The following is an 8,619-nucleotide window of genomic DNA, read 5'->3' on the forward strand; positions in this document are numbered from 1 at the left end:
AACTCCATATCCAGTTTTTTTTTTTAAATCATTCCACAAACATTTGTGCAATTACACATATCTGTGTAAGTAGTTAGAAGCCGATTTTTTTTTCTCAAACTCTATATCCAAAAAATCCTGTCAAAATGATAAAGCCAACAAAAATAGCACGTCAACAAAAACAAACTCCCTCTAAACCAGCCCATTCCTTGCAAAAAAAAAACTATTGACTCCAGCGACCCAATGCAAAAAGTAACAAAATACAAACAAGGCCTACAGTCTAAACCGGCCCAACAAACAACAGGCCACGGGAAAACGAGACAAAGCAGAGAATAAAAAGATGAAAGCTAAAATGGATCGAGAGCCATGTTCTCGGCTAACCAAGAGCTAGCAATCATAATCATGGATCCAATCATAAATATCACATTTCCTACAACCTTTCTATAACACATTTTTTTACAAGAGAAGGTGAAATACTGGAAAGTACAAATTGTACAACGATTAATATAGCTAGACCATGAAACATCTCCCAATTCGGACATGGTTTTAATAAGCCATCTTGAGTTCTTGACATTGGGCAAGTTAAGACCTAGGAAGGAACCATGATTTGCAGCACCCAGGCACCAGATTCTGAAATGTTGGATATTTGCACATTTAAGTTTAAAAAATCACAATTTTTCCCGAGGAGGCATGTACAACTAGCTGCACGTTCGCTTAATATGGTTCATTCGGTCCGGTTTATTCGGTTGTATGGAATAAGGTTTCAATACTTTGGTTAATACAATTATGTATAAAAATACGTTTCGCACTGATAACCATTAAACTTCGGTTCGGTTAAGGTAATAACCAAACTAACCAAAGTTGACGCGAACTTTTGATTGAAAACTAACTTTATGGGCATATATTTCATTTTATGTATTTTATATGATCGTACTAAAGATTTTGTAAGAGAGGAAAACCAAAAAGAATGAAATTTCAAACAAATTAAAATATGGATGTATTTTGTATGGCCGTACTAAATGTTTTACAAAGGATGAAAATAAAAGATTAAAATAATCGACCAAAGTAACCTATGGGACCGTTTAAGGAATCGAACTACCATCCTGTCGTTAGGGCATCACCTATGTATGAGGTTAACTTTTGCTATAAGCTGAGACCCACATAGCTTATGAAAACTAGTGACTGGGGCGCCCCATGGGGCGCCTCCTCACTGTAGCTGTGCATCCCAATCACAACGCATGATAGCAACAGTGGTGTCATTGCCCTGTACCAGCCTTTTTTTCACAAACAACACTACTCAGTGCTCCTCAATTTGATACAAGCTATAATATACAGAAGGGTTAATCACAGATGAGCCACAAATACTCATCTCGATTCTGGCCCTAAACACTTCTGGATTTGATACAAGGTATTCATTACATATACAACATCCATAGGGATTAAAATTTCCAAAAAGGGTAAATTCCAAGTTTTCACCCTAAGACAAGGTTCTTCCAAGTATTATCCCTTCAAGAACAGAACAAATGAATACACTAACCACAGAACAACGGGCACTGGACTAAAAAAACGAATTCAACAATAATTCTCTTAAAAGACAACGGTAAAACTACACTTGGGAATCTGGCAAAACGGTCAAGTGCCTACCAGTACACATGTAGTGTCGTAACTGTGAATGAACAAAATAAGAACTTGTAAATATACGTATAAGCGTGAAAGCACAGAAGTCAGAATCATAAATTTGGAAGAGAAACACCTTTATATTATTCTTTGAGTGCAGCTGAGATGTGAAGTGGCAGAAAAGATCATATGTTTATGATCTTCAAAGTTTTCTTATAAATGTGAGGTTCTAGAATATCATGTGCATGCCTTTACTAAAATTCTGGTCTCCATATATTAAATTGTAACTTGGCTCAAACAATATATGGAAACCAGAATTGTATGTGTGCACATTATATGCTAGAACCCTGTAAAAGAGAAAGTAGTTTATGTATGCATGTCTCACGCCAATAAATGACTTCATTTGATTAAGGCCTAAGATTATTTTTAGTGCTTACTATTATTTAATAATCTAAAAAACAGCAGTATACAAAAAATTGAAGCCCTGAATAACAGCAATTGGAAGGATAAAGTAATAGATATTTTAAGCAAAATAAGCTCTTTACAAGACAAAACAAAAACTAAAGCAATTAACTGACATGCAGTATGATTATTAGTGCCCAAATAGCGAAGTTTGCAATGGCCAACATTATACCTAACAGAATATAATCTTGAAAATATATAAGTGTATTTCCATTCTTGGTTTAATGCAAATATTGTGACCATAGGTTGCCAACAACATACAACAGCATGCAGCCAGTCAGCCATTCATAAGAGGCTCCCAGACAAACCGTTATTTAGATAAACTTATCTTCTATAAAAAAAAAAACAAATACATGACATCATTTCTCCAAAATACTTGCTCCATACTATTTGAAGAGTGGTTCAAAGGTTTACTTCCTCAATAATCTATATAGGTTATCTAAAATAAGGGATCAAACTGTCAAAATATAGATCATGAAGCAGCGTTAGTGCTTATTTAATTTTGCAAAAAACTCAACAACTACTTGCCAACAAATAAATCATGTGTCGCTGATCAGAATTGTTAACAGTTTTCTTCAATGTTACAAACAGTGCGTTGCAAAATTTGTTCATAATAGCCAGAGCTGGAGATAAAAGATAAAATAATATAAATTTACACACCTGGGTAATGGGATGTTTGATCTGGGCGTAGAACCTGTCCTACCAGCAGCACCATGAGCAAGCTTTCTCGGAATCTGAAACAAAATCGTCGGAATATTATTTTGCCATTGCAACCGGGAGCTATTCTTGAAGTTCTTATATACAACTTACTAACCCAAAGAATCAGAATAAGAGGAAACAGTTAAAAACCCGCGTGCAACTTCTATTGAGAGTTCACGACAAATAGCAGTGCACAGAGTCATCAGAACTCAATACATATGGGAGTTGGGATCAAAACTCCATACAGGGTAAATGACAGGGAGAACTTGGCAGAATAAAGCCACGGAAAAATTTAGTCAGAGTACATAAGTAACTACAAGGAAACAAACAAGAACTCTCTAATAAATCCTGATCATGGACAAGATGTTGTTTTCAAAAACTGATTTCACTACTCTTTGGGATACAGAACACTGATAAATCATAAAGAAACCTAAACACAGGTGATCCTTACAAATCAAGGTTCAAGAAAGCGTTATGCGTAATCGGTGCGGTGGCTTTCCGGTTAGCGCTTCAGCGTGCATAAGCGGCGCTTTTCCCCTCTTTTTTCTGTTTTTTTCTGTTTAAGCGCTTATGCAGTCGATACGGAAGGCCTCCGCATTGCGCTTTAGCGTGCATAAGCGACGCTTTTTTCCGCTTTCCCGAACCTTGTTACAAATACATCCATTCAATAAATGCTAGACAGATACATGTACTCCAGGAGTAGAGAACTTTCATCTATCAATTCTTACACAGCAAGATAATACAAATACACTGCTCTACATGGGCAAGACATTAAACATAAGCCCTACATTTAACCTAAATTTAACTAAGGATGGTCGTCCATGGATTTAACAATAGGGAAAGCTTTAAAAATTAAGTCACAACTATTTGAGACACTGGTAAATCATAATCATCCTAAAACAGAGGTGGGCCTTACAGGATATGTTTCATGCTTGGTCAGTGTCCAAACCAACCTAGATACCAAATTTCCAGGATGGAAGGAAAATTGCATCTTCCCATAAAACTGTATGCACGTGTAGCTTTCAAGCTGTAGTAGCACTGCAGGCAAAGAGTAAATATCTCTTTGTTCATAGCATGCATCCTGAGTAAATATTATCAAAGTGAAATTATTCTGGGAATTAATTCTTCATTCCACTAAACATTAATACATTATAACCTCAAACCTCAAACGTATTTTCATTATAGATATCCAAGTAATATTATTTAAGTAGTAAATTCATCAAACTGCTAGTAAAAATGGACGCATGTGCTAAAGAGAATACCTCTTGATCAGAGCTTGTAGGATTCATGAGCGAGTAGAAACAGCAAAGTTGCACACATGCTTTCATTGAGTGTTCTGTTTAAGAATTAGAAATAATCTTTAGACCAAATATTATTTACTTATTTACATTAGGTACAAATTGCATAGCTTAACCTTTAAGTAATGCATAATTACAATGTTGACCTAGGTGGGGAGGGGGAAAAGGAAGAAGACCTCAAGGGACCACCAGTTGCATGAACTTCCTAATCCTCTGGTGCACAAAACAAAAGACTAAATCTGAAACAATAGAGAACGGGAAGAACACCAAAATCTGAACCAAATGGAACAAGAACAGATGGTCCACAAACTTTCGCCCGCGACCGTCTCGGCTGCCCGAAATCAGTTGTCCTGGTTCCTCCCGAGGTTGTGGTTTCAGCAGATGAAGGATCGCAGTCTTTGCCTTACCGGGCTGGCCATGTTGAACCATTGTGGCCATGGCCGTGCGGCATAGCGGATGTGGCGCTATCTCGGCAGCCCTAGCGCGGAAGACGGGGAGGCAGGGTCCGGGCGTCCGGCGTGATGGCGCAGGATGTGGAGGTGGCCTTGTGACCCAGAGGAGGCGACGGACGCGGTGGAATGATAGCTCTGGGAAGGGGAGGAGGGGTGGCGACCCAATAATCTCAAACAATCGATGAGGAAGGACATGAAAAAAATCAGGAATGAGGGTCCTCACCGTCACCGGTGATGGACTTTTTCCATCAAAGTAGCAAAATAGGCGATGAGAAAACACATGAGTGGTGGCCGTCACCTCTTTTTTCCGCTAATACTGACGCCTCCTTTTGAGCAGTGCTCCGTACGTCCGTTGCCGCTGCTATTCCTGACGCTCACGCCGCCTCCGACGTGACGGCGTCCCGCCGCCGGCGTTCTTGCTGCCACCGACGATCTCCTCGTCGAGAGACGCCTCGTGCTCCTCCTCCATCACCGCTGCATCTGCCGGCCATTAGGAGCACGTGAGGCCAGCGACAAGCCCTCCCCTCCCAGCCCGACGACGGAAACGAGATGCGGATTGGCATGGAGAACTGGCGGATGGCGGCGGAGGGAGAGAACCGAGGAGAGCTGCGGGCGAATAGGTACAGTGGGGATGTGAGATTGGTTTGGGTGCGTGCACAGAGGAGATGGGCCTTTTCCCTGACAATTAAGCTTATGGTGTCCTTTTCAGCATTCCAATCCAACACGACCTCTCACCTAAAAAGGCATATGACAAGTGGGTCCTAGCAGATAGAGGGCCTACATGCAGCATCAACCGTTTTGGACATGCGCGTGCACGCGCAGGCACGGCCAGCGTTGCCACAGGTCGATTGGCAGGACTGCTTTTGCAAGTTGCAACTGTGTCAGTAGGCAAAATAGCATTGTTACTATAGAAAACACATACTTAGAATTACAGGTGGGGCAACAACCAGACATAGCCCATTTGCAGCGTTAAAATGGGTAGAACCTGCGCGGTGCTGGTGCACCCACTCCTCTGCCACACCGCAGACTGTGACGCATGATCTTTTGAAACCACACCAAACCACAGCACAGCTAGACAATGACAGGGCGCTCCACCGATATCCCTGACCCACATGCAGTGTGTAGAGGGTAGAAGACCTCAGGTCGTACTCAGCTCCAGCAAACCAGCAAACGTCAAAACCAACCAAGCGACGATGTAAACCTTCAACGAAACAACACGAGCAACCAGACTACCGTGGAGCATCCTGAGATAGGGCAAAGGTATACGCACTTACTTGTTCTCTATAGCTACAATGTATAAGGTGTACTTTGCTATAAGATAGGGCCCACATGTCATTAAAAGTACACATCATGCAAGAGAGAGCGGGATAGAGAAATAATTTTTTAATCATTGTGGTAGACCTTAAGCTTAAGGTCAACTTTGTAGATAGCCACTATGTATAAGGTGAACCATAAGGGTTGCCACATACTCCCTCCATCCCAAAATATAAGGCGTCTAAGGACTGATCAAAAATCAAACTTTACTAACTTTGATCAAATATTTAGAAAAATATATTTACATCTACAATATTGAATGGACATATTAAGAAAATACATTTTATGGTGAATCTATTCATGTTGATTCAGTACTATAAATGTTTATATTTTTGTGTATAAACTTGATCAAACTTAAAAAAGGTTGACTTTTGACTAATCCTTAACTTATGGTGTGCTTTTTTGCACATAGTGGATGCCCTTACACAGGCGGTGAAACAAAGGCCCATACCACCACAGTGGAGCAGCTTACGTGTAGACCAGTTTAGGTGCTATAAGAGCATCTCCAATCGCGTCCCCCAAAGCGTCCCCCAAACCGATTTGGAGTGCGTCGGACAAAAAAACCGTTCCAGCCGCGTCCCCTAAAGCCGAATTTTGTCCTGCGCGGCTCGATACGGTGTCCGGCGCCCCGAGCCCGTCCTCGTCCCACAGGGGATGCACCGGGCACGCCGGACACAACGAAAGCGAGGCGAAGCGACGCGGGCCCGACGCGTCAGCAAATCAGAAGGCTAAAACCCTGTCGCCTACCTTTGGTCAAGCGACTTTAATGGCGTCCCTGGTTTCCCAGGCGACGCAGGGACGCGTCTCGTCGTGCATGGCCGCGTGGCCGTCCGCGCCGGTGTGATTGCGTGCAACCACCCGCTGCCGCCGTTGTACATTAAGACGCTCTGCGGTTCGTCCCAATCTCTCACCGCTCCCAAACCTTCTCGTCGCCGCCTCCTCCCCCCTCCCAGATCTTCTCCTCGCCGCTCCAAACAATGCCGACCTCGTCCTCCCGCAAGATCGCCGCGGCGAACGGCTTCGGCCGCGACAGCCTAACCATGGCGGAGGCGTGGGCGCTATACCACACCCGATATCTAGTCCCGCCGGACATGCGGCTGCCAAGCCGCGATGGCTGGAAGATGGTCGTCAACGGCATTGGCGTCCCGCCGCCGCCGAAGCCGGGCACGGACCAATGGAAGGACAACATCAAGGCCCGGCGGGCTCAACTCACCGCCGAGGAGCGGGCGGATCCGACATGGGCAGCCAACGACAACGACGCCTGGTGGGCGACGTACTTCAAGGCCAAGTACGACGTCGAGATGTACAGCACCACCGGCCTCGTCGGCGGGCCCAACAGCTGGAACAAGGATGGCCGCGCCCTGTTCTGGGGCGTTCCGGGGCGTACCCTCGACAGCGTCATCCGCGGCATCCGCAACGGCGCTCCAAGGTTGGATACGCCGCCGTCATCGCCACCGTCTCCTCGAGGAGGACCACCGCAATGGCAGCCGAGGAGGACGACGTACGCGTCCTCCTCGAACTCTTCTTCCTCAGGACCGGCCCGATCGACACCGTCCTCGTCGTACCGCGGCAGCCGGCGGCAGCAAGAGAGGCGTGGCGGTGCCCTCCTCATCCCGAAGCCGGAGGTGATGGAGGAGCCGGAGGAAGCGCCGCAGGCGGCGCTGCTGGCGGAGTACGAGCGGCAGTAGCGGCTCATCGCCAGCACAATGACCCCGAGTACTGCCCAGGGCTGCGGGCGGCGTGCTTGGCGTCGATGAACGACAAGGACGCCTGGAGGGGCGACCTCGACATGGCGATCGCCATGTCCATCCGCGACTCCGGCAAGCCGCTCGTCGACCTCACCGACGACGGCGAGCGGGGACCAAGCGGCTTGGTGAAGGACGAGCCCGTCGACGAGCGCGTCAAGCAGGAGGTCGTCACCGACGACATGTACAACTTCCACCAGTACTACGACGCCTTCAGCCGCCGCAAGTACTTCTAGATAAGGTTTAGTTTAAATTTAGTCAAATTTCGTTCGAATCTATGTAATATATGCCAAGTTTGGACGAATCTAATCGAATCTCGCTTTAGTTTAAAATTTCAGAAATTTTGTTTGGGGGACGCGACTGGGGAGCGACGTCCCCCAAACGCGGCACGAACGAAACACGTCCCCCAAACGCTCAATCCGGCGCGGTTTGGGGACGTTTTGGGGGACGCGGCTGGAGATGCTCTAAGTTGAGACCAAAAGGTTAATTACATGATTTTGCGTTGAGCTGAGCGTTCGGTTTCATTTGGTTTAACTGCGTTTTTTCGATTAGAAACCGAATTAATCGAAGATCTTTTGGTTTGATGTTTTACTAACTAAACTATAACCATAAACTATTAGGTTTTTTCGGTTCAGTTATGCACACCCAGACATGTACATATGTTCTATATTCTTGCAAAGATTGGGTGAAAAAGGCATTTTGTTTAGGGCTATATTTTTGGGAATATTTTTGTACTTACACGCATTGGTGTGGATGTTTGTGTCACTGTTCGTTCTGCTTTGAGATTTGGGTAAAAAAGAGGAGAGAGAAAGGAATTTTTTCATCTACCATGGTCATCACGAATCTCGAGAAGTAAATGGACGATGACGGGTTGTATATAGGAATAAAACCTCTTTTTTTTTGGCTAAAATGTGTTTTCTTCTGTAGCCAAAATACAACGTATTTCTTTTACGAAAATTGTAGCGTCCACAGAAGATGTGTATACGACTATACACAGTTGTATTTTTTTTTGCTGTTTTTTGGGATATAGAAATATGGATTTGAAATTTTAGA

The 8,619-nt window shown here is 44.4% G+C and overlaps 1 long non-coding RNA gene across 1 annotated transcript; it reads right to left on the reverse strand.

Moving 5' to 3' along the window:
* Positions 1 to 1,309: 1,309 nt before the first annotated feature.
* LOC124683475 lies at positions 1,310 to 4,558 on the reverse strand. Its single transcript, XR_006996706.1, has 4 exons — positions 4,232 to 4,558; positions 4,020 to 4,093; positions 2,719 to 2,792; positions 1,310 to 1,645 (listed from the first exon to the last, which is right to left on the reverse strand). It is a non-coding gene; the product is annotated as an uncharacterized LOC124683475 (long non-coding RNA).
* Between the last annotated feature and the right edge of the window lie 4,061 nt (positions 4,559 to 8,619).

The sequence above is a fragment of the Lolium rigidum genome, chromosome 1 (genome assembly GCF_022539505.1).
Source record: "Lolium rigidum isolate FL_2022 chromosome 1, APGP_CSIRO_Lrig_0.1, whole genome shotgun sequence".
Lineage (NCBI taxonomy): Eukaryota > Viridiplantae > Streptophyta > Magnoliopsida > Poales > Poaceae > Lolium > Lolium rigidum.